The sequence below is a fragment of the Apodemus sylvaticus genome, chromosome 6 (genome assembly GCF_947179515.1).
Source record: "Apodemus sylvaticus chromosome 6, mApoSyl1.1, whole genome shotgun sequence".
Classification (NCBI taxonomy): domain Eukaryota; kingdom Metazoa; phylum Chordata; class Mammalia; order Rodentia; family Muridae; genus Apodemus; species Apodemus sylvaticus.
In genome coordinates this window covers 136164661-136188868 of record NC_067477.1, presented here as the reverse complement: position 1 = coordinate 136188868, position 24208 = coordinate 136164661, and the positions used below count along the sequence as shown (strand labels likewise).

At 44.6% G+C, this 24208-nt stretch overlaps 1 long non-coding RNA gene across 1 annotated transcript; it reads right to left on the bottom strand.

Moving 5' to 3' along the window:
- Nucleotides 1-11673: 11673 nt before the first annotated feature.
- LOC127687696 (uncharacterized) lies at nt 11674-24065 on the bottom strand. The gene is made up of 4 exons (XR_007978474.1): nt 23186-24065; nt 14662-14790; nt 12634-12736; nt 11674-12413 (listed from the first exon to the last, which is right to left on the bottom strand). It is a non-coding gene; the product is annotated as an uncharacterized LOC127687696 (long non-coding RNA).
- Nucleotides 24066-24208: the final 143 nt, after the last annotated feature.

Genomic DNA, 24208 nt, shown 5'->3' with positions numbered 1-24208 from the left:
AAAAACAACAACAACAACAACAAAAATTTAGGCTGGGCAGTGGTGGTGCATGCCTTTAATCCCAGCACTCGGAAGGCAGAGGCAGGCGGATTTCTGAGTTCAAGGCCAGCCTGGTCTACAGAGTGAGTTCCAGTACAGCCAGGGCTATACAGAGAAACCATGTCTGGAAAAAAACAAACACCCCCCCCCAAAAAAAAATTTAGGGGCTGGAGAGATGGCTCAGCAGTTAAGAGCACTGACTGTTCTTCCAGAGGTCCTGAGTTCTAATCCCAGCAACCACATGGTGGCTCACAACCATCCATAATGAGATCTGATGCCCTCTTCTGGGGTGTCTGAAGACAGCTACAGTGTACTTACATATAATAAATAAATAAATCTTTAAAAACAACATTTAAAAGTGTGTGTGTGTGTGTGTACTCATATAGAGTCTTGTGGTCAAATCACACATCTTCCTCAATCTCTCTCCACAGACTCTGCCTGACCGTGGATTCAGATTGGCAAGGCTGGCTGGACAGCAAATTCCTAGGACCGGCCAGGCTCGGCTCCCCTGCAGAACTGGGTTTACAGAAGCCTGCTACCAGGATTTTGGTTTGCTTTGGTTGTTTTGAGACAGTGTTTCTCTATGCAGCATTGGGCAGCCTGCAACTATGTAGATCAGGATGGCCAAGAACTCACAGAAATCTGCCTGCCTCTGCCTCCCAAGTGCTGAAATTAAAGGACACCTGGCTCCAAGCCTAACCCTTTATCGGAGCTGAGAATCTGAATTCAGGTTTTCATGTTCACATAGTAAGCGTTACCTGGTAAACCACAGTCTAGGCCCAGAAGGTAGGAAGTTCTTCACTCTTGGTTTTGGTTTTGGTTTTGAGACAGGGATCCTCTGTGCAGCCCTGACTGTGGTGGGACTCCCACTGGAGACCAGGCTGGCTTCAGATTCAGAGAGATCTACTTGCCTCTGCCTCCCGAGTGCTGGGATTAAAGGTGTATGATGCCACAGCTCTGCTCTGCCCAAATATTTGTAAATGTTTGAAAATTTTAACAATAAAAACATAACCAAAACTCTAAGAAGTGCAGAGAGAAGGAAAATTCTTTCTCACACACGTAGAGGTTCTTTCACTGGGGCCTGAAAACTGAACTGAGGAAAGAGATTAACAGGAGTAAAGACATAAAAGTTTTATTTGGGAGTAATATCTTTCTTTTTGCTTTTCTTTTCTTTAGTTTATGTATAGGCGTTACAAATCCTCTGAACTGGAATTACAGATAGTTGTAGTCTGCCATGTGGGTGCTGGGAACAAAAACCAGGTTGTCTAGAAGTACAGCCTGTGCTCTTAACCACTGAGACATTTCTTTGGCACCAATTTGTATTCATAGGAATGTGGAAAATTCCAGAAAAGAAGCAAAGGCACTAGGCAGTTAGAACCTGAGTCGTATATATAAACCACAGAAGAAAGACGGGTGTTAAGTTGTCATGTGACAAGAAAAAGAGAAAGGGATTAGAAGTCTAGAAACAGTAAATTGTGAAAAATGTGAGGGAAACTAGTGAAGGACAAGGGTCACTTAGTGAGCTGGTCTGTGCGGACTGGCCTCTGCCCAGGCGAGGGTGACAAAGAGCCTTTCTGTACTGTGGTTTTGTCTTGGCTTTTTACCCTTTTATTTTGGTTTGGTTTGGAGGGGAAGTTGTATGTGCATGCATATGCATAAGTGTGTATGTGCATGTGTATATATGAATGTGTGCGTGCACTTGAGAATGTGTAAACACATGTCACATCAAACCTAAGACCTTAAGAGAGTGAGGAAAAAGTCCTAAGAGCCAGATAGATGATCAGGAAGTCAGCTGCAAGATTATGTCTTCTAGATATGACAGGGAAGCTACACTCATGAAATCTCAATAATATGGCTGCTTAAATAAGGCTTGCACAATGACAGCACCAGTTGGCATGCCAACTTGAATGGGTAAATCTCAGGAGCCCCCCCTCTGAGAGGAAGGGTTACAGTCAATTAAGGACTCCTGAGAGGGGAATTAATCTTCCCCAAAGATGAACCCCCTAAATGGTTATCCAATAATAGTCAGCCTTAAAACTATATACATGCAAACACACTAAACAGACGCGGCAGCTTGCATTTATATATATGTTCACACATACAAGCAAGAAAGGGGGCCATAGCTCAAAATAATCCTCAGGCCATGTTGGATGTTTTAAGGTGGTGACGTCTGATCCCCTTCCAGTACACAAGTCGACTGGTTCTAGAGATGTCTATTCTGTTATTATTCTCAACACAGCACACATTATGTGAAAATATGGGTGACCGAGATCTTCAGTGCAGTCACAGGTCATACAGGGGAGGAGCATAAAGATGTGTTACACCACCACCTGGTTACATCACTGTCTCAAATTTTAAGTAACTCTGTAGAAACAGAAACCTGGGAGAAGCTACACAGGTGGGCTCTTACGTTGGAAAGTTCTTCCCTAAATATATTTTCAAAACCTCAGCAACAGGCAAATAACCTTTTGGTTGGCCTGCTGGGGAAACTGGGCTATAAATGTCACTTTTATTTCCTCACATGAAGTGGTGAAATGAGAGCCGTACCCAAGCCCAAAGCATTTCCTTCTCTGTTCTAGACCGTCCCTGGACCCAGGCCTGGAAGCTTGTAGGCTCCTTACACGCTAATCTGCCAAGCTGACTGAGTCAATCTGGCTTCTCTCGGCTTCTGACTGAATTGCTCTGTCTAGTCGCACACTAACTCTGGGCTCTGTTCTAAGCCCCTGACTTCTCCTTCATCTGTGTCTGGCTCGCTTCCTCTCTAACCTGTCTGCAAAACCGTCCTATTAAACCTGTCGTGCACACACCTCCTACCACACCACTTTATTCTCTCTTGCTTCTCTTTCTCTTTCTTTTTAAGATTTATTTATTTTATGTCTATAAGTACTACATTTGCATGTACATCAGCATATCAGAAAAGAGCATTAGATCCTATTAACAATGGTATGAGCCACCCCGTGGTTGCTGGGAGTTGAAATCAGGCCCCTGGGAAAGCAGCCAGTGCTCCAACTGCTGGGCCATCTCTCCAGCCCCCTCTCTCACTTTTCATGTGGCAAGCACATGGTGCGCATATATATTTGCAGACAAAACAATCACATTCATCAAATATATACCCAAAATATGTTTAATATTTTGAATTCTTTGTGTTCAGAAATGCAAATCACTTAAAAACTAAGTCTCATAGTATATAGTCATTGGATATTACTGTGTTTACCTGATAATTGACTCCTATCTTGGAATGTATAAACCTCTGCTTCAGAGTAGAAAAAGTCAGTTAAACAGAAAGCACATCCTGTGAATAAAGGTCAAATGAGCTCTTTTTAACCAGGACGTTTTACAGTAAGTGTGCTGGGCGCCTAGTATAGTGAAGGTGTTTTCTTTCACTCTATAAATCCAACTAGGAGCACTTATAAGCCTGGACTATTATAACAGACACATTTATGTAATAATTGTATGCTTATTCTGTAAAGAATACACAGCACAAAAGGTGTAAGACTCTCATCTCCACCACTGCCTAACCAAGGGCTGAACAAGGATGGCACCTAAGACATGCTCGGTTAAAGCGGGATCTCTTAGGGTCTCAGACAAATGCAGACACCTAGGGAGCACTGGGAGTCAGAGAGATAGTGCTCTCCCGGGAGGAGCCTCACTGGACCCATACACACGGCTAACTGTTAACAGACCAAGAAGGTTGCATTCATTTATTTAGAAATATATATATATAAGCTGGGCGGTGGTGGCACACGCCTCTAATCCCAGCACTTGGGAGGCAGAGACAGGCGGATTTCTGAGTTCGAGGCCAGCCTGGTCTACAGAGTGAGTTCCAGGACAGCCAGGGCTACACACAGAAACCCTGTCTCGAAAAAAATCAAATCCAAAAAAAAAAATATATATATATCCCATAGATAGATAGATAGATAGACAGACAGACAGACAGACAGACAGACAGACAGACAGTGTGAAATAGAGTCTGTGAACTTGAGAGAGAGGAGGGTTGGTGGGGGTGCACAGGAAGGGTTGAAGGGAAGAAAGCCAAAGGGAAAACAATGTAATTATATTTTTTAATTTCAAATATATATATATATATATGAAAACCATGAGCAATGATTATTTTGAAGTCTGGGGATAGGAACACAGTATCACCCAATGACTATATAATATACTACGGGCCTTAGGAGTTGGAGAGATAAAACTGATACAAAACCCTTCCACATGTCTCTGTGACCTCATCCCACTGCTCTCTAGGTGGGCACGCAGCCCTGGGCTGAAGGACACTCCCATTTATATGTATTATCCGTCCTTAGCTCCCACTAAGAAGGTGTCAGATACATAGGAACCCCGTTTCCTTAACAGAGTGGCCACTGTGGGCCAGGCCCTACGCAAGGCACCACAGAACCCGAGAAGCAGGGTAGAGTCCCTGCTTTACTTCATATGCTGGAAGGTAGCAGGGAGAGACAAGAGGACCAAACAAGCCAGAGCCGTGTCCTTAGGCATGAGGTGGAGTGGCCCATCCAGCAAAAAGAATCCTCACCAAAACGTCCGCCAGGCTGCTCTGTGAGCCCAGAAGTTAGGAGGGAGAGGCTGGAGGGTTGAGAATACATACTGAAGGCTGGAGAGATGGCTCAGCAGGTAAGAGCCCTGACTGCTCTTCCAGAGGTCCTGAGTTCAATTCCCAGCAACCACATAGTGGCTCACAACCATCTGCAATGTGATCTGACGCCCTCTTCTCGTGTGTCTGAAGACAGCTACAATGTACTCATGTACATAAAATAAATAAATCTTTAAAAAAAGAATATATATTGAAGCCTTGTGAAATATATATATATATATATATACATATATATGTATATATGTAGAGAGAGAGAGACAGAGAGAGACAGAGGGAGAGAAACAAAGAGAGAGAAAAAAATGAAAAAGAAATCCATTAGCCACAATGAACAGGAATTAAGCCCTACCTAGAAAAGTCGTCTTGGCAGAAGGCAAAATAAGCTTGGCAGACATTGGTGAGTCACCAGAGTGGCCTGAGAAAGAGGAATCTACTCCACGAGGAGGGAGGAGCCAGCAGGAGAGGGCAGAGCAGTCATAATCAGTTTTCAATCAGATCCACTATTGGCCCCGTTTTAGAATGTGGGAGATAATCCCTTTCACTTTCTAAGAATGCATTTGAAGGCTTATTTATTATATTTGCATATGTACACATGTATGTGTGTGTGTATGTGTGTGGCGTGTGTGCACATGCGCGCAAGTGCACATATATATATATGGCTTTGTGCACTGCATGTATGCCAGAGCTCCTGCAGGCCAGAAAAGGGCATCAGATGCCCTGGAACCAGACAGCAGGTAACTGTCAGCTCTGTGGGTGCTAGGACTCCAGTGTAGGTCCTCTGCAAGAGTAGTGCCTGCTCTTACCTGCTTGCCGAATGAGTTGTCTCTGCGGCCTTGTCCCTTTTCATTCTTTTTCCTGTCACAGTGACTGACCTGACTCCAGTAAAGACCAGGTTAATCAACAACAAGCACTTCAGGGTTTGGCAAGTCTCTGTCTTGCTGGGGGTTTTGTTTTGTTTTGTTTTGTTCTGTTGTTATCCTACATTAAACTTGATTTTAAATCTGAGCATGGTGGTGCATGTTCTTAAGCCTAGCACATCAGAGGCAGAAACAGGAGGATCTCTGTGAGTTCAAGGTCAGCTTAGTCTATACTGCAAGTTCTAGGCCAGCCAGAGTTACATGCTGATACCTGCCTCCAACCCCAAAAGCAAGCAAGCAAATAGAAACTTTTTAAAATATACTTAGTGATTTTCTTTATAAAAATAATACATGAACTCAAAATAAAATTGTTAGTTTTTGTTTGTTTGTTTTTATAGATCTGTCTGTTTCATATTTATTTACAAATAACCAAGCACTACTAATGTTCAAGAAAGCCAAAAACAATAATAGCTAAAATTGGCCTGGGGATATGGGTCAGAAGGTAGGTGTCCCTGCATTTGGTCCCTGCACACCACCCAACCTGGCCACTCTGGAACACATCGGTAATCCTAGCTCTCGGAAGCTGACAGCAGGAAGATGGCGATTGGAGGTTACTGTCGGTAGCTGACAGCAGGAAGATGGCGATTGGAGGTTACTGTCGGAAGCTGACAGCAGGATGCTGGCGATTGGAGGTTACTGTCGGAAGCTGACAGCAGGAAGATGGCGATTGGAGGTTACTGTCTGTTGCAAAGTGAGCTCGAAGGCAGTCTCCATGGCAGTCTCCACGAAACCCTGTCTCCTCCCCAGAAAAGAAAGGAAGAAGCAAAGGAAGGAAAGGTGCAATCCCAGCATTGCTGAACCATCCCCACACTTCCCTATCAGAACCTTACTCTGAGAGGAGTATTAACATCTTCTTTTTAAGCATTTCTCCTGAGAGAAATGCCTTACCAGTTCAGACCACTATTGGTGACGCAGACGATAGTTAAATTCAGGTCTGCTTGACTTCCAGACTCTTCTCTCCAGACTTCATCTTACTGTCCAGGTAATTAGCATCTCAAAGAAATATTTATACTTCAAACTGCCAGCTCAGCGTCCATACCGTCCATACCACAGAGACAAGGAACTGAGGGCCAAGAGGGCAAATACAGAACGAGATGCTTAAGGAAAGATCACCCTGCCAGGTGTGGTGGCGCAGCCTTTGGTGCCAGCACTTGGGAGGCAGAGGCAAGTGGATCTGAGTTCCAGGCCAGCTTAGTCTATATAGAGCATGTTCCAGGACAGCCAAGGCTACACAGAGAAACCATGTCTTGGGGGACAAAAGGTGATCCAACTGCAAGACACCAAAAAGAAGACACCGTAGGTGCGAGTGGAGACAGCCTGCTGGTTCTCAGCAGATTGAAAGGAGCTCTCCACTCACAGCACATCTGGGTGTTCTGCTCGCCCTCATCTGCTTTATAGGAGAGCCATCCTTGCCCTACCCACTTCTCCAGAGAATCCTTCCTAAATAATAATAATAAACTATATTTTAAAACAAAGATACCCTCAATTTCATGTTAGGCATTCATTAAAATAAGTCAAGAAGAAAGTTGATCTTTATCAGGAGAGAAACATATCCTGGGTTGAGGCTTGGCCCTGTAAATGAGGTTTGTAATAACTGAAGTTCTAGTTCCCTCTTGTTAGGACAAGATGGTTTCTGGGTAGCGCCCCACTCCCAGCTCCCAAATCACAAGCTTCTGCACTGAAAGCTGTCCACCTTGATGAGTATCTCTGTTTACTTTTTAACTAAGGGGTTTTAACTCAGGCTGTTAGAACACGGGGAGGTGTTTAATCTGTCCATCTGTCGTCAGAAGTCTGACTCCTTTCATTTGTGATCCTAGGTAAGTAGTAGCTTGAACGGTTTTCCTTACACACAAAAGATCAGTTCCCTAATTGCCAATTTCCATATGTCTCCAGTGTCAGAGGCTGTCCTGAAATCGGGGGAGGGGGGGACAGAATTTGGATGAAATGAGACTCCCTGATGATGGCAGCAAAAGAAAGAGTTCTTTCTTTCTTTCTTTCTTTCTTTCTTTCTTTCTTTCTTTCTTTCTTTCTTTCCTTCTTTCTTTTTCTTTTTTTCCTTTTTGAGGCAGGGTTTCTCTCTGTAGCCTTGGATGTCCTGAAATTCACTCTGTAGACCAGGCTGGCCTTGAACTCAGAGATCCATGACACCCTGGCTGCTGCCTTTTTGTTGTTGTCATCGTTGTAGTTGTTGTTTTTAGTTTTCACCCTCATCCTTTCCTCCGTGCCCACCCATCCTTGCAATGATCTATCTGAATTTTCAAAAGGAGCCTCAGAAGGCAAGAGCTGGGTCACACTGAAGAGCTATCACACAAAGTAGGCAGCAGTGGGAGACTACCGGGGTGACAGAGAAAATTGGCTCAAGTCACGGGGAGGGAGATTCGAAGAATGGAATACTCGGGCACCCTTCAAGCCAAAAGCCTTTAAATACCCGAGGACACAGAGAAATTCATTTTCTGTTGCTAGAAAGTATAAAGAGTTTTTTTTTTTTTTTTTTAGTTAAAATGACGAATTTTTACACTCACTTAATATAATAATATTGCTCACTGCTTTGGAATAATCTTTCATTTTATACTTTTTCTATCCCTGGAATAGCAACAGCTACTCACCAAGCAAGGCAGTCACTCACATTTGCAAAAATCTCTAGTTAAGGGCTGGAGAGACAGCTCAGCGGTTAAGAGCACTAACTGCTCTTCCAGAGGTCCTGGGTTCAAACCCCAGCAACCACATGGTGGCTCACAACCATCTGTAATGGGATCTGATGCCCTCTTCTGGTGTGTTTGAAGACAGCTAAGGTGTATTTATATTAAACAAACAACAAATAAATAAATAAAAATTCGTGGTTAAGAGCACTGGCTGCTCTTGTGGGGGGCCCAGGTTTGATTCCCAGAATCCCCATGGCTGCTTACAACCAGCTGCCACTTGGGTTCCAAGGAAGTGGATAGCCTCTTTTGACATCTGCAGGTACCAGGCACATGCGTGGTGCGCAAACATACATGCAAGTAAAACACTCATGTGTTTTGCTAGTTTTCATGTCTTAAAAACAATTCTAACTTTTTCAAAGTTCTTGTTCTTTCTCAATTTTTCTTTGGGTAACCTTTGGGGAATTTCTTTGGGGAAGAGCTAGATAACCTCTTGTAAGACATTTCAAATGCAGAAAATAACCTGTATACACGTGCAATCCTAGCACTTAGAGTTGGGGGCAGGAAAATCAGGGGTTCATGACCAGTCTAGGCTACATAAGACCCTGTCCCTAAAGATAGATAGATGGAGCCAGAGGACACTCAGCCAGTGTCCTGGACACTGGTCTACTGCTACGAAGAGTTACCACAACCAAGGTAACTCTTAGGAAGGAAAGCATTTAATTGGGTACTTGCTTACAGGTTTGGGGGTTCAGTCCTTTCTCACAGGTGAGCATGAAAGCAGGTATTAAGGCAGGAAGGAGGAAGGAAGGGAGAGGGAGGGAGGGAGGGGGGGGATTCTGGGGACCTGGTTTGGGCCTTTGAATACGCAAAGCCCCAGTGACACACTTCCTCCAACAAGGCCACATCTACTACAACTAGGCCACACCTCCTAATGCTTATAAGTGGATCCAAGAATCCCATCAACTAAGTAGTCAACTATATGAACAGGTGGGGAGGGAGTGGAGGGAGGGGCTCTTCTTATTCAAACCATCACAGCTAGTAAAGCGTTTGCTTAGAAAACCTGACAGCCTAAGTTCAGTCTCCCCAACACAGAGTAGACAGAGAAGCAAATCCCAAAAGAAGCATTCCTCAACTACTTCACACACACACACACACACACACACAAAGAGAGAGAGAGAGAGAGAGAGAGAAATACACTAAATAAATAAATAAAATGCAAAAAAAAAAAAAAGATGGCAGAAGATAGCTGTCTCACCACCAAAACTGTTTGAATTTTGCAGTAAAATTCTACACCCAGATCTGCCACCTCCTTTTCTCCCATCTGACCTCCCCAAGGGAGCACACACTCGGAGTTCTCTCTCAGAGAGAACCACAGCACCGGTTTATTGACGCTAGCTGACAAATGCCTGCGGGAATCTTCCAGTAAGTCTCCTACTCTAAAATAAAACCTTGAGACTCTTATCAGAGACTGAAGATAAGGCCAAGATTCAAGGGGAGTGGTCCCAATGGTCGCTAAACTTGTCTTCTCAATACAGGAATGGCACGACCTAGCCAGAGTCAAGGCTGAAGGCAGGGAGGGAGAAGCAGAAGCCATTTTGTCTCACAAGGTCCTATCTGCTTACTATTTGATCATGACTGTGCATGTGTGCGTGTGTGCGTGCGTGTGTGTGTGCGTGTGTGCGTGCGTGTGTGCGTGTGTGTGTGTGTGTGTGTGTGTATGTGTGTGTGTGTGTGTGCCCGTGTGTAAACCAGCTTGCTGATTCTAATGGCAGGAAATAAAAGCACCAACACTATTAGGCTTGCAGAAAATAAGAGATGCCTTTCAATATCCTACTCTCTCTGTCTAAGAAATTGTCCGCAATGTGTTGCTAGCTTTTGTCAACTTGACACATTCTAGGGTACTCTGGGAAGAGGGGACCTTAATTAAGACGATTCCTACTCTGATTAGCCGTAGAAAAGCCTGTGGGGCATTTTCCAGCCCACCTTGAGCGGTGCCCCTAGGCAGGTGGTCCTGAGTGGTGTAAGATAGCACACTGAGCATGCGTGGGAGGAAGGCTGTAAGCAGCGGTCCACCGTGGCCCCTGCTTCAGTTCCTGCCTCGAGTTCCTGTCTCAGCTTCCCTCAATGATGGACAGTGAGTGGGCTGTGTAAGCCCGACTAGTTTTTGGTCATGGCGCCATTATCACAGAGCCTAAGTAGGACAGCGGCGGGTGAGTCCCTCCGTTCCACGGGGAAGATCTGGTGAGACCTGGGAGGTGGGGCTGAGGCTTGGATGAATGTTTTGTGCTTTATGAGTTCTGGCAGAGATGTTGAGAGCTCACACCCACGGCTCTGGTCTCGATTAGTTTTAACCACTGATTTTGACCAAGTTCTTGTCAGAGAGAATTGTCCAACTAAGAAGAAAGATTAACAGCCCTCTTGATTATAACTATTGGTCCTCACTATAATTTCCCAGGACCAAAAATATCTGCAGTTAAGCCGGCCCTCTGAAGATTTTCTATAATGGATCATTACAGATCCTAACACATCGTTAATCAACTTAACTTCAAGGCACTCTAGGACAAAGTTTCACTTTCTGACTCTATTTTCCATTTGAAATTACATCTACTCATAGTGTCCAAAACTCATAGTGTCCAAAATCGGTCAGCAGAGAAAAATACTTTCAAAAGTCCAAATAAAACAACAACAAAATGGTTAAGAATTGAACAATGTAACAGCCATTCCCATTGGTAAATTCCCAGAAAAACTCAATCCAAAATGAATTCCTCTTGCTATTGTAAGCTGAACTCTGAGGGCTCTATGATCCCGGCCTTTGCTTGTTTTTCCAGTCTTGTGACGGCTCGCCGCCCACTGCCCATGGGTGTGCAGTCCTGCGGGGGCCGGCGAGCTTTCTTCCATCATGATAGACACAGCATTTTCATTACTTTCACAGTTAATCTACCCAGGCCTCATGTCTCATAGATGTAGACGTAGGAATGCTTTTTACAATGATTGCAGAATGCTATTCTAGAACCCATATAAGAGGCCATCCTTAGCATTCCATGGGGAAAGGAGTAGCACAGGGAACGGAAGAGGAAGCCATCTTTCTCCCTTCCCCTAGCAGGAGGCCTATCAGAATGTGACTGTTGTCCAGCTGTTATTTGTGATTTTAAATTCAGTTTGCATTTTCTCCTCATGTGGTTAACTGTGATGCTGGGTTTCCAGTCACGCCCTAGCTGACTTCCTGTGTGAGTTACTTTTCTCACTGTGACAAACTAACTGCCTGACAAAAGCAACCCTGAGGAAGGCTTTATTTTGACTTACGGTTTAAGAAGGAGCTCGGGCTGCCTAGGTTTGTGTCAACTTGAACACAACATGGCCTCATAAGAGAAGGAGCCTCAGCTGAGGAACTGCTCTGTAAGATCAAGCTGTAGGCAAGCCTGTAGGGCGTTCCTTAATTAGTGATGGATGTGGGTGGGCCCGCCCATTGTGGGTGGTGCCATCTCTGGGCGGGTGGTCCTGGTTCTATAAGAAAGCAAGCTGAACAAGGAAGGAAGAGCAAGCCCAGGAGAAGCACCCTTCTCGGCCTCTCCATCAGCTCCTGCCTCAGGATTCTTACTCTAGTTGAGTTCCTGCTCTGACTTTTTTCAATAATAAACAGCAACATGGAAGTATAAACCAAATAAACCCTTTCCTTCCCGAGTTGCTCTTGGACACAGTGTTTCACCACAGCAACAGAAACACTGACTAAGACAGGGAAACAGCCAAACAGTCTGTGGAGGCCTGCTAGGTGTAAGGAAGTCACATTGCTCACTGCAGTCTGCAGACAGGAAGCAGAAAGGGGCAGAGAGACAGCATTATAAGCGAGACCCAAACCCATTAATCCATTTCCTACAAAGAGGCTCCATCTCCTAACAGTTCCATAACCTTTTGAAACGACACCGCCACTGTTTGAGAAACAAATGTTTAGGCACCTGAGCCTGGGAGATACATTCCCCTCCCCTCCCCCACGGGCTTAAGTCATCTCATAATGCAAATACATTTGTTCCAATGTTTTAAGTTCCTGCATAATCTTTTTAAACATTTAATTACGTTTTATTTATTTCTTTATCGTGTGCGTATATGAGAGAGAGAGAGGAGACTCCCATTCCTCTTAACAGTCCCAAAACTTTAACAATCTAAAATTCAAGTCTCTTCTGACATTCAAGGTAATCTCTTAGCTGCGTGCCCCTTTAAAACAAAACAGAAAAAAACAGTTACAACCTTTTGATACACAGAGCATGGTGTAATCATTTCCATTCCAAGAGGGAGGAACAGAGCCAAAGCAAGTTAAGATCAGAGCAAAGGAAGACTGAAATCCAGCAAGGAAAACACAAATCCTACGGCTGGCTCTGTGTCTGAGCCTGACATGGACTGACAGCCCGAGCCCCGGTGGCTTTGGACGTCTCACCCCTCCAGATCTGCTGCCTCCACACGAGTGGCCCTTCACGGCTGCTCAGCTCAGCTTCCAGCGTTCCTTGGCCGATGTCCCACAGTCCTGGCATCTCAGCATCCTAGGACCACAACTGAAAGTTAGCCTTCACCTTCCCAGCTCTGTGGACTGGCCTGTCAGGACCTCTCCGAGACTTCAAACCTTGCAGTGTGTGGACGGCCTGGTCTGACTGGCTTTCTGAAATCTTGGCATGAGTCTCCATGTGCATAGTTAATGCATGAAACACCAGAGCCCTGTAAATGATGGGCTGAGTCCTGCGGCCAGCGTGAGATGCAGCGGAAGCCCCTGGGCACAGCTATTGTGCCTGCTCTGTTCCTTGGTGGCTGAATCCCAGCAAGCACATCCACGGTTGGTCTTTTTGGACTCGGGGATCCCTTCAGCAGTATTCTCAGTCCAACCCCCACTTTTCACATACACTTGTATTTCTACAAACTTTTCTGTACAGGTGGAGCCTTGCCCACAGTGTACCCATCTCCCTGTCCCAGTGTAGAGCACTAGCTTTCTCTATGATAGTGCTACCTCTTCAGTAAATAAACCTGTGTTTGCATCCATCTTGTCTGCAACTTTATTTATTTATTTATTTATTTATTTATTTATTTATTTATTTATTTATTCGAGACAGGGTTTCTCTGTGTACCCTGGCTGTCCTGGAACTCACTCTGTAGACCAGGCTGGCCGCAGAACTCAGAAATCCCCCTGCCTCTGCCTCCCAAGTGCCAGGATTAAAAGTGTGCACCACCACCACCTGGCACTGCAACTTTATTTTTATTGTTTACACACACACACACACACACACACACGTTGTGTTTCTATTTTGTCAACTTAACCTAAATTTGTCAACTTGACCCAAAGCAAGACATATCTGGGAAGAGGAAATCTTAGTTGAAAAAATGCCTCCGTAAGACTGGCCTGTAGACAAGTCTATGCAGTATTGTCTGGATTAGTGATTGATACGGGAGGTCCCAGCCATTGCGGGTGGTGACACCCCTGGGTAGGTGGTCCTGGATGGTATAAAGAAGCAGGCTGAGCAAGCCCCGAGAGCAAGCCAGTGACAGCACTCCTCCATGGACCCTGCATCACTCAATCCCTGCCTTCAGGCTCCCGCCAAGTTCCTGCCCCTACTTCCCTTAATAATAGACTATGACATGGAAGTATCAGCTACAGTAGTTTTTAAAAATATAACTTTTAATATTTTAATTTTTTATATGCACTGGTGTTTTGCCTGCATATATATCTGTGTGAGGGTGTCAGGTCCCCTGGAACTAAAGTTGCAGATAGTTGTGAGCTTCTGTGTGGTTGATGGGAATTGACCCTGGGTATTGTGGAAGAATGGCCAGAGCTCTTCACTGCTAAGCCATCTTTCAGCCCCTGGTTGTGATGTTTTATCTTGGCAATGGAAAGTCTGAAATATTCGTGGAGGTCAGAGGACAACTGCAATGTCTCCTGTTTACCCTGTAGGCCCCGGGCGCAGGCTTGGCAGCAAAGGCCTTGCCCACAGTGCTATCTCGTGGGCCCCCTGTCTGCAACTTTGCATCTTCTTACTCTCCTTCCTTGCCAAATTGCACAACTCATCTTTCTGCTCTGCCTTTCTGTGTAGACCTGGATACGAGCAGGAGCAGTAATCATGACACAGCCCGAATGCTCTCCTGCCTTAAATTTAAGAAAAGTTGAGGACATATCTCAATGGTATGCACGAAGATCGGTGTTCAACTGTTCAACATTGTGGGGAAAAAAAGAAGGATACAACTGAGGGGTTTGCAGAGATGGCCCAGCAGTTAAGGTATGCTTGCTTCTCTTTCAGATGAATAGAGTTTGGTTCCCAGTGCCCACACTGAGCAGTTCAAAACTGCCTATAACTTCAGGTCCCAGGGACCCAGCACCCTCTTCTTGCCTCCACAAGCACCCACACTGTGTAGACACATACATAAAAATACAACAAAAATTATGTTTGAAGTAGAAAAACAAGCCAGGTGTGGTGGTACATACCTTTAATCTCAGCCCCCGGAGGCACAGGCAGGCAGTTATCTATGAATCAAGCAGGTATCTGAGAAGTCAGGTCTGGTCTGCATAGCGAGTTCTAAGCCAGGTAGAGTTACCTTGGCCCAGCCCCCAGCCCTTAAAAAAGAGAGCAATGTAAGGGAGAGTTATTTATCTGTTTGTTTACGGTGTTCTAACCCCAGCTTCCACCTTCTCATCCCCTCCCACACCCTCCAAACCTCTCCTCCCGCCCTTCGGACTACAAGCCTCTTTCTTTAGAAAACAAACAAAAAGACAAGAATAAAGCAAAACAGAGGGGGAAAAAACTGAAGAAAAAGCATAAGAAGTAACACAGATACAGAAACACATAGGAAACCATGTAAACACATAGGAGACCATGTAAACACATAGGAGACCATGTAAACACATAGGAGATCATGTAAACACATAGGAAAACCATGTAAGCACATAGGAGACCATGTAAACACATAGGAGACCATGTAAACACATAGGAAACCCATGTAAACACATAGGAGACCATGTAAACACATAGGAGACCATGTAAACACATAGGAGACCATGTAAATACATAGGAGACCATGTAAACACATAGGAGACCATGTAAACACATAGGAAATCATGTAAAAACACATAGGAAACCATGTAAACACATAGGAGACCATGTAAACACATAGGAAACCATGTAAACACATAGGAAACCATGTAAGCACAAAGGAGGCCATAATGTAAGTCAAAGACCTTTAAAGTAAAAAGTGCCCAGACAAACCGTTATGAAATGAAAATTCTCCAAAAATATTGGGTTCCTTTTGAATCTCCTATCTACTGCTGGGCGGCTTGTATACATAGAGAGTAAGGAAGGGTTTGTTTTGGCTTCTCCATCATGGTAAGTAAGGCAAGGTGGGTGAAGCAGGAGGCTCAGTGATTCTGCACTCAGAAAGAACCTAGCAGACAGGCAGTAGGGCCAGGCTATAAATCTTTTTTTTTTAATGATTATATTTATTATATGTAAGTACACTGTAGCTGTCTTCAGACACACCAGAAGAGGGCATCTGATCCCATTACAGATGGTTGTGAGCCACCATGTGGTTGCTGGGATTTGAACTCAGGACTTCTGGAAGAGCAGTCAGTGCTCCTAACCATTGAACCATCTCTCCAGCCCCAGATAAATCTTTAAGACCCATGCCTACTGACCTACTTCTTCCATCCAGATCACCTCTTAAAGGTCCACTAATCTTCTACAATGCCAGCTCCAGTTGGAGACCAAGAATTTAAAACATTTCACACTCAAACCATAACACTTTTAAAACAATATCCTCATTCTTCTCCTCCCTAGACCACAGCTCCAAAGTCTTCCCTGTTCCTCCTGCAAACAGTGGCAAAGGTCTAAGAGTAACAGTCAGGTTTAGTTCAATAACCACCCCACTTCTGATACTATTCTATATTGGTTACTTTTCACAGCTGTGACAAAATGTCTGAAAAAGCTTTATATGTATGTGTGTGTGTGTGTAGATACATAATAAAAATAAAAACAAACCAACAAAAAAAATTTAAAATATCTTTAGTTTTTCTTCTAAAGATCTATATCTCAGCCGGGCGGTGGCGGCGCACACCTGTAATCCCAGCACTCTGGGAGGCAGAGGCAGGAGGATTTCTGAGTTTGAGGCCAACCTGGTTTACAGAGTGAGCTCCAGGACAGCCAGGGCTATACAGAGAAACCCTGTCTCAAAAAAACAAAAAAACAAAACAACAACAATAAAAAAAAAAGATCTCTATCTCTTCATCCATTTCACTCCATCTGAAGATCCAGAGCTGATTATTCTGACTGGTCTGAGAGCCATTCTCCCTCCTCTGGCAGAAATCAGGAATTATGGTTCCTTGTGATCTCGAGGTTTTGGGTAGCACCTCAGGGACTAGCTCACTCTCCAGCTGCCCGTCTTTCTCTTAGGATCCTCTCCATACGTGAATGCTTTACTCTCTTTCCCCCACTGTCAGGCAGGTGTTTCTGGCCTGGAAGCACAATGCTGAACTTAGGGCTGGATCCTGCGCAATGACAGGATTTCTCCCACGCATGACCCCAGAACTCCACATTTACCGTTGTGAACGCTACAATTCATTCTTACAGCCTTACAGATGATTTTTCTGTGCTTTATCCATTTCCAGAAATAAGCAGAGACTTTTTAAACTTCATGGCATAGCTGCCACTGCTGTTTTCTTTTCTAGAACTCTGTATTAACCTTGCTTCCGAGGCCCCCTTTCCTACAGCGTGGCTGCACAGACTCCTGACTCTGAAACTGGTGATTGCTTCAGAAGGCCATAACCACAGGAACACAGCGGGGCTGACATGGCCTCTGATGTGTGCTCCTCTCCAAACAGCCTGCTCCTTCAGCTGTTAGAACCTCCTGCTCGACAGTAACCTACCACGCACATTCATTTCTGCCCCCTTTGCCTTCCGTCATTTTCTAGCACAACTATTCTCAATGGGGCTTAACTGTGGTTTTTCTCTTCCTTTCCTTTCCTTTCTTCCTTCCACCCATCTATCCTCCCTTCCTTTTTCTTTTCCTTTTTCTTTTCTTTTTGGAAACAAGGTTTTGCTCTGTGGCCTTGGCTTGTCTGGCTTCCCGATGACAGAGATTCCCCGACTCTGCCTCTGAGTGCTGCTGGGATTAAGGCATGTTCCACCTTGCTGGACTAAGCATTTAAATTCTGCTACTTAGGTGGGCCCAGCTCTTCCTCTAACATTAGTAAGCCTCCCGCTGCTGCCCCCTCCCCCCCCCCCCAGCCCTTTCGGCTTCCACTTGTCCTTAGCAGCCCATCCTTCATCTACAAGATCAGGCCTAGCTTGAGTGGACAAGCCCTAGCCAGGAGCCTCCTCCCAACAGTATTAAGTCCTGTCTGGCTGATGCCTAGAGTTGTCCTGCCTCTTTTGTGTCTTTCTTTTATCTTAAAAAAATTCTCAGTCGGATGGTGGTGGTGCACACCTTTAATCCCAGCACATGCGAGGCAGAGGCAGGTGGATTTCTGAGTTTGATGCCAGCCTGGTCTACAGAGTGAGTTCAGGACAGCCAGGGCTACACAGAGAAACCCCATCTTGGGAAAAAAAAAATCTCATAGCATTTGTTTGCTCGGCACATTTCCTTACAAGAACACACCTGCTCCCTCTCTCCCCATGTTTATGTAGTCTTAACATTCACTAGATAATGTGTGACATAAACTTACCATCAGCAAGAACAATAATCGCCAAGCGTGGACTGGAGTATGGTGTGGTACGGAGGCCAAGTCTCTGCAGCAGGCACCGCTTTAAGCATTTTTATACATACTGGCTTATTTAGTCCTCACAGTCTTTCAAAATGAGAACATTATCAATACCCCACACCCATTTTGCAGCCATAAAACTAGTCCACAAAGGCCAAGGAATTTGCCCAAGGTCATCCAGCCAGCCAGTGACTATACTTCCCTGTGGCCTTCTCCCTCCCAGCCACCCCTGCTGCTGGCGTTGCCCCGCCTCCAAGGAACAACATGCTCCAGGACTGCGGTCTAGCCTTCTCTACAGCTAGCAACTGGATTCTCCCTTTAAAAGCAAAATATAAAGCTGTATGGCTATCAACCACAAAGCACCCTAAACCTTGAACATAATTAACTTCTTCTACTGTGCTGTTTGTATTATTCTATTAAAGTTACTCTGCAATTCTTTAAAAATAACCCCTTGTGTTAGCATTGCTGGATTGCGGTTACCAGGCCTTCCCATGTACACACACATTTAATCCTTGGTTTTTGAATTAATTTTCACTACCTGATAAAGTATTCTCGGAGCATGTACTAAAGAATGACTTTGTGTAGCTTAGTGAGATAAACCATTCATACTCTAACATGGGTATTTTAAACAGAGCTGGTTATTCCTGTAGGGGAACTATATTCAGATCAAACTAATTTCTTAAGTGACATAAAAGGAGTGAGAGGCTTCGGGGCGGCTTATGTAACTGGCTGAGTGCTGATGCCTGGGACAGGATGGTGGCTGACAGGGAAAGGAAGCTCAATCTTTAAAATGGCAGAAATTGTAATTTTAAAAATTACAATAAACATCACCTGCCAGGTATTAAATGATTAAAGAGCTTATTTTCTACACTCCTATTGTGATAGGTTTCATAAGCAAATAATTTTAAATGCGCTAACCTATTAAGCACTAGTAATTAGTTGAGAAAAACAAACACAAATGTTCTTGAAGACAGAGCAAACCCCGAGGGAATTCAGTCCTCTGAATTATCCTAAGTGTTACTCAAGTACTTCTGAAGGGCTACCCCAGATGAAAACCTCCTTTACTTTTCCTTCTACTTTACATCACCTAACAACTTCTGGAAACAAAAGAAAAAAAATCAACCAACCAACCAAGCAAACAAACAAAAAATCCCAAGGGGTTTGGTTCAGTAGGAAAGAGTGTTTGCTGAACAAAATGAGAAGCAGAGTTTGAATCCCAGTATCCATGTAAACAGCTGGGTTTGCACCCACGTTTAACTCTAGTGCTTTCTGAGGCAGACACCGCAGCCAGAGCACCAGGGCTGGCTGGCCTGCAGCCTAAGTCCAGGTGTGAGAGACCCTACCTCACAGGAATAAGGCACAATTGAAGGCTGTCCCCCTGAAGTCTTCCTCAAGGTTTTGGTGCGCACACTACCCCCACCCCACCCTCACATACCCAAGACAGATATATGTATTTCTCTGTAGTTTAGACTGTCCTGGAAACCAGTATGTAGCTCACGATGGTCTTATTTATTTATGTATTTATTTATTTATTGGTTTTTTGGATTTTTTTTTTTTTTTTTTGAGACAGGGTTTCTCTGTGTAGCCCTGGCTGTCCTGGAACTCACTCTGTAGACCAGGCTGGCCTCAAACTCAGAAATCTACCTGTCTCTGCCTCCCAGAGTGCTGGGATTACAGGCGTGCGCCACCAACGCCTGGCTTATGATGGTCTTAAACTCACAGCAATCCTCCTGCCTTAGCTCCTTGAGTGTTGGAATTACATTTGTGAGCAACCATACAATTCACAATGTCTCTGGCAGCCGTCAGGATCCCTTGCTAACCTATGTGGGTCTGGTGATGGGTGAAACCCTCTGGAATGCCTGGGTTTTCCCCAGACACATTCCATGTCCGCACGACCTGGGCATGGAAAGGCTGTCTGCCTGACTGGCTTTGATCCTGAGTGGTGAATGGCGTATGGTTTCAGCATCTCTCCTCTCATTTTTGTAGTCTGCTGAATAGATAGGAGATTAAATGGTTTCCAAAGCCCACCCCCAAAACTCCACAATTTTAAGATGTTTCTGAACATTGTTGTACTAAGACTCTAAGACTTAATTCCAGACTTAATTCCGAGAACTAAACTAAAAATATGTCTAAACCAGTGACATGGAAATAGGATATTTTTTAAAAAAATCTCCCAAAAGATCCATTATTGTTAAACTAATTTCTCTTTCACATTTCATCTAAGGAACAGAGCAGTGCAAATGCATCTCAAGGAGGAAGAGCCTGTGCCCTCAGTACTTCAGGCGTGAAGGCAGAAAGGACACAAGTTTAAGGCCAGCCTGAACTACAACATAGATTCTGTCTTAAAAAAAGAAGAGAGGAGAAGAATATAGTACATAAGTAATGTTTCAAAAAAGAGAGAAAGTCCATCCTTCGTGGCCTTGAAGGAGAGGGGAGAGCAGTCCATGCACCATCCTGGCGGGAAGAAAAGAAGATACACAGATATAGAGAGGCCAAGGGCTGAGGACTGCTGTTCTGGGCACACCGTGAAAGGCCGAGGGCTGCTTTCAGCTGCAGAGCTGGTTCACCGTGACACAGGCAGGGACTGGCAGGTGGTGGTCTGCGAGGGCAAGGCCAGGCCCTGCCTCGTCAAGGCCTACAGCGGGTACTCAGGAAGTCCAGTCAGTGAGAAGACAGAGCACCTGCCACTGGGAGGAAGATCTGACCCCTGGAGACTTGAGATCCGTACAAAGACTTTGGACTGTGGGGGAGGAGAGGAAGGTGACAAATACCTCAAAATGAATTACAATGAAAGGAAATTACATAGTATCTCAAAAAGATAGAAATGACTAGTTTTCCCTTTGGGGTTAGCACTTCTGAGCATTAAAGGGACCATACCAGAGACCATCACAAGGGAAGGCTTTTGTGTCTTGGACTCCTTTTGTCCTGACATGTAGATCCCCTATTCCTCACTCATTGCTAACTGGAAAAGACAGTTCCCGGGTTGGCAGATGCCTTTAATATTTGGGAGACAGAAGTAGATGGATTTTTGTGAGTTCAAGAGCAGCCTGGTCCATACAGTGAAGTCCAGGTTGCTGGGCTGTGATGGCGCACGCCTTTAATCCCAGCACTTGGGAAGCAGAGGCAGGTGGATTTGAGTTTGAGACCAGCCTAGTCTACAGAGTGAGTTCCAGGACAGCCAGGGCTACACAGAGAAACCCTGTCTCAAAAAAGAAAAAACCAAAACCAACAAAACAAAACAAAACAAAACAAAACAAAACAAAAAAAACAGTGAAGTCCAGGCCATCCAAGACCCTGTCTAGAAGGAAGGAGCAATGTTTTTTTTTTGTTTTGTTTTGTTTTTTTGAGACAGGGTTTCTCTGTATAGCCCTGGCTGTCCTGGAACTCACTTTGTAGACCAAGCTGGCCTCGAACTCAGAAATCTGCCTGCCTCTGCCTCCCTGAGTGCTGGGATTACAGGCGTGCGCCACCACTGCCCGGCTCAATGTTTTGTTTCTTAAAACACTTATTTTTATGTATTTGGAAAATGTTATAAAACAAGAAATGCTATGCTAGAAATATGACATATTACCCTTATTGGCCAGATAAATGTTATAGTTCAGACATCTAGTAAATACAAAAGGCGTCCTCTACATCTTAAATAAACCCCTTACCCCAAACATACTTTGGAATAAGCAAATTGTGAAATAAAATTTGAAAAATAGTTATGTAGAAGATTGAGGTGTGTGGTCCTGGGGCTAAAAAAACTATGGAAAATAGAGTTGGTCTTCAGAACCCCCAAGGCAGGAAAGAACCCACTCTTCCTGCCTTGCCCTTTGACCTCCAGATCCATGCAGATGTGTCCACACAATCCACAGGTACACACACAAAGTAAGTAAAAATGTAATAAAAAGTTAGGGAAAAGCAGGGCAGTAGTGGCTCATGCCTGTAATCCCAGCTCTCTGGGAGGCAGAGGCAGGTGGATTTCTGAGTTCAAGGCCAGCCTGGTCTACAGAGTGAGTTCCAGGACAGCCAGGGCTATACAGAGAAACCCTGTCTCAAAAAAAAACAAATCCAAAAAAAAAAAAAAAAAAAAAAAAAAAAAAGCCCAAAAGTTAGGGACAAATAAGCTATAGTTTCTTTTTACATTTGAATGAATATGAATAAATCTTTGATTCTACCACACCAAATTAAAAATCATGGCTACATCAAAAGAACCAGTATGTATTTGTTGAGTAGAAATTTTGGGTTTTTTTTTTTTGTTGTTGTTGTTGTTTTTTGAGATATGGTTTCTTTGTGTAACCTTAGCTGTCCTAGAACTAACTCTGTATACCAGGCTGGCCTCGAACTCGGAGCGATCCATCAGCCTCTGCCTCCTGTGTGCTGGAATTAAAGGCATATGCCACTACTACCCAGCTACAAATGTTTAATATAATTAGAATTATGGACACAATTATAATATGGTATTTTTCAGACTTTTAAAATTCTTTCCTCAATGTTTATTTAACCCAACCGTAAATATTTATTTTCACCCAGTTAATAAGCATAACATTTTTAATATTATTTACGTAGTTATTTGGAGACGGGGTCTTGTTACGCAGTCTAGGATAGTCTAGAACTTGGCATCCTTCTGTGAGTATAGGCAGAGCTATTCATGCATGACTCAAGTTGTTCTCGTTGCTGTTTTATAAAATACTTTTTAAAGGTTGGTGTGTGAGTTTTGCCTGCATGCATGTACACCAAGTGCATGCCTGCTGCTTACAGAGGCCAGAGAGGGTGACAGGTGCCCTGGGACTGGAGTGGCCGAGAGCCGAGCTACCACGTGGTTGCTGGGATTGCAGTGAGACTTCTGGAAGGACAGCTAGAGCTCCGAAAGGGCGAGCCATCTATCTAGCCCCTCAAGATGGTTCTCAAATAGCTGTCTTCACATACAGGTTTTGGGAAAGATTTTTGAAGAAAAAAAATTATCCCAGTCTCTATTTTCTTGACCAAAAACAAAGCATCTCAAAAATCAAATGACCAAAAAAGAAAAAAAAAAAAAAGGAAATGTATAGCAATTGTACATCATAAGATAAAGTTTTATTTAAATGTCACGAGATGTCTGACATCCAGAAGGGTGATTTGCCTGGAGTCACATAAGAAATCACAGAGCACAATACCAGCTTACCTCTCCTTGTGCTTCTCCCAGAATTCACTTTTCTCCCTCCCTTTCTGAAGCTTTGTAATGTTTTATCTGTCTTAAGCCTAGTACGCAATCAATGAAATTCAAGTAGAAAATCACCGAAAGCTCCGACAGTGAGAGGCTCCAGAGGTACAGTAGCCAGCAGTAATGGATGGGGAGCGGAGTGTATTTTCAGTCTTCACAACGGCGGCCTGGGGAGAGAAACACATTCTCCTCGGGGAGAGATTATGCTAAGGGGACCAGGTACAGATACAAAAGAGAATTCCTCTTGGGGGTTTATCTTTCTTGACTTCGTGGGACCTAAAAAACAACAACAGTCAATCACAGTCTCCATCCATTTTGTTTTATTTCTTCCGGAACATCATGCAGACCACTTTTCCAAAAACGAAAGCAAACTAACTGGTAAAAGAGCTAAAACATCCTGAAAGTTTGGGTGACAAAAGCTAGAACCGACTCCAGCCTCTGAAGTTCTAAGCTGAGTCAAAGCAGATGTCTTAAGGTTTGCAAATATCCTCAGCTGGACTAAAGGGCACAGAGCCTGTAGCGCTCCCTACAGCTGAAAGTTTGAACCTACCGAACACAGAAATCCGGAGTTACCGAAGATTGAGTCCCTCACTCCTTGTTCCATTTAAGAAAACCAGGTGAGGGTTGGGGTGGAGGGAGGCTGAAACGGCAAAATGCAGGATTAATCACTTCTCCCAATTACATCAGCAGCCCCCGCCCTTTCTAACGAGCACCTCCTCTCCTAGAATCTTCGCTACGTACTGCCGCTCCTTCGCCTACCCCCAGCTCCATTATATGCCCTGATACCTCCCCATTATCACCCGCCCTGCCTCACTCCCCCTTTCCTCTTTCCTCCTCCTCCGCCAGGGAAGGAGGAAACCCCAGAGAGGAAACAGGGCGTTGTTGGAAGGGACTTCGCGATAAGAGAGGAGGCTCCATTGGCTCCGAGACTGTACGGGCGCTTCCCATTGGTCAAGTCCTGCCGGAATCCACGCCCCCTCTGTCCCCGCCCCCTCCCCTCCCCCGCCGCCCCGCGGCCCTCCCCCGCGCCCCCAGGCCAGCCCCACGGCGGGGAGGGACCGACTAGGCTCGAGTGGAGGCTTCGGCGGTGTCAATGGC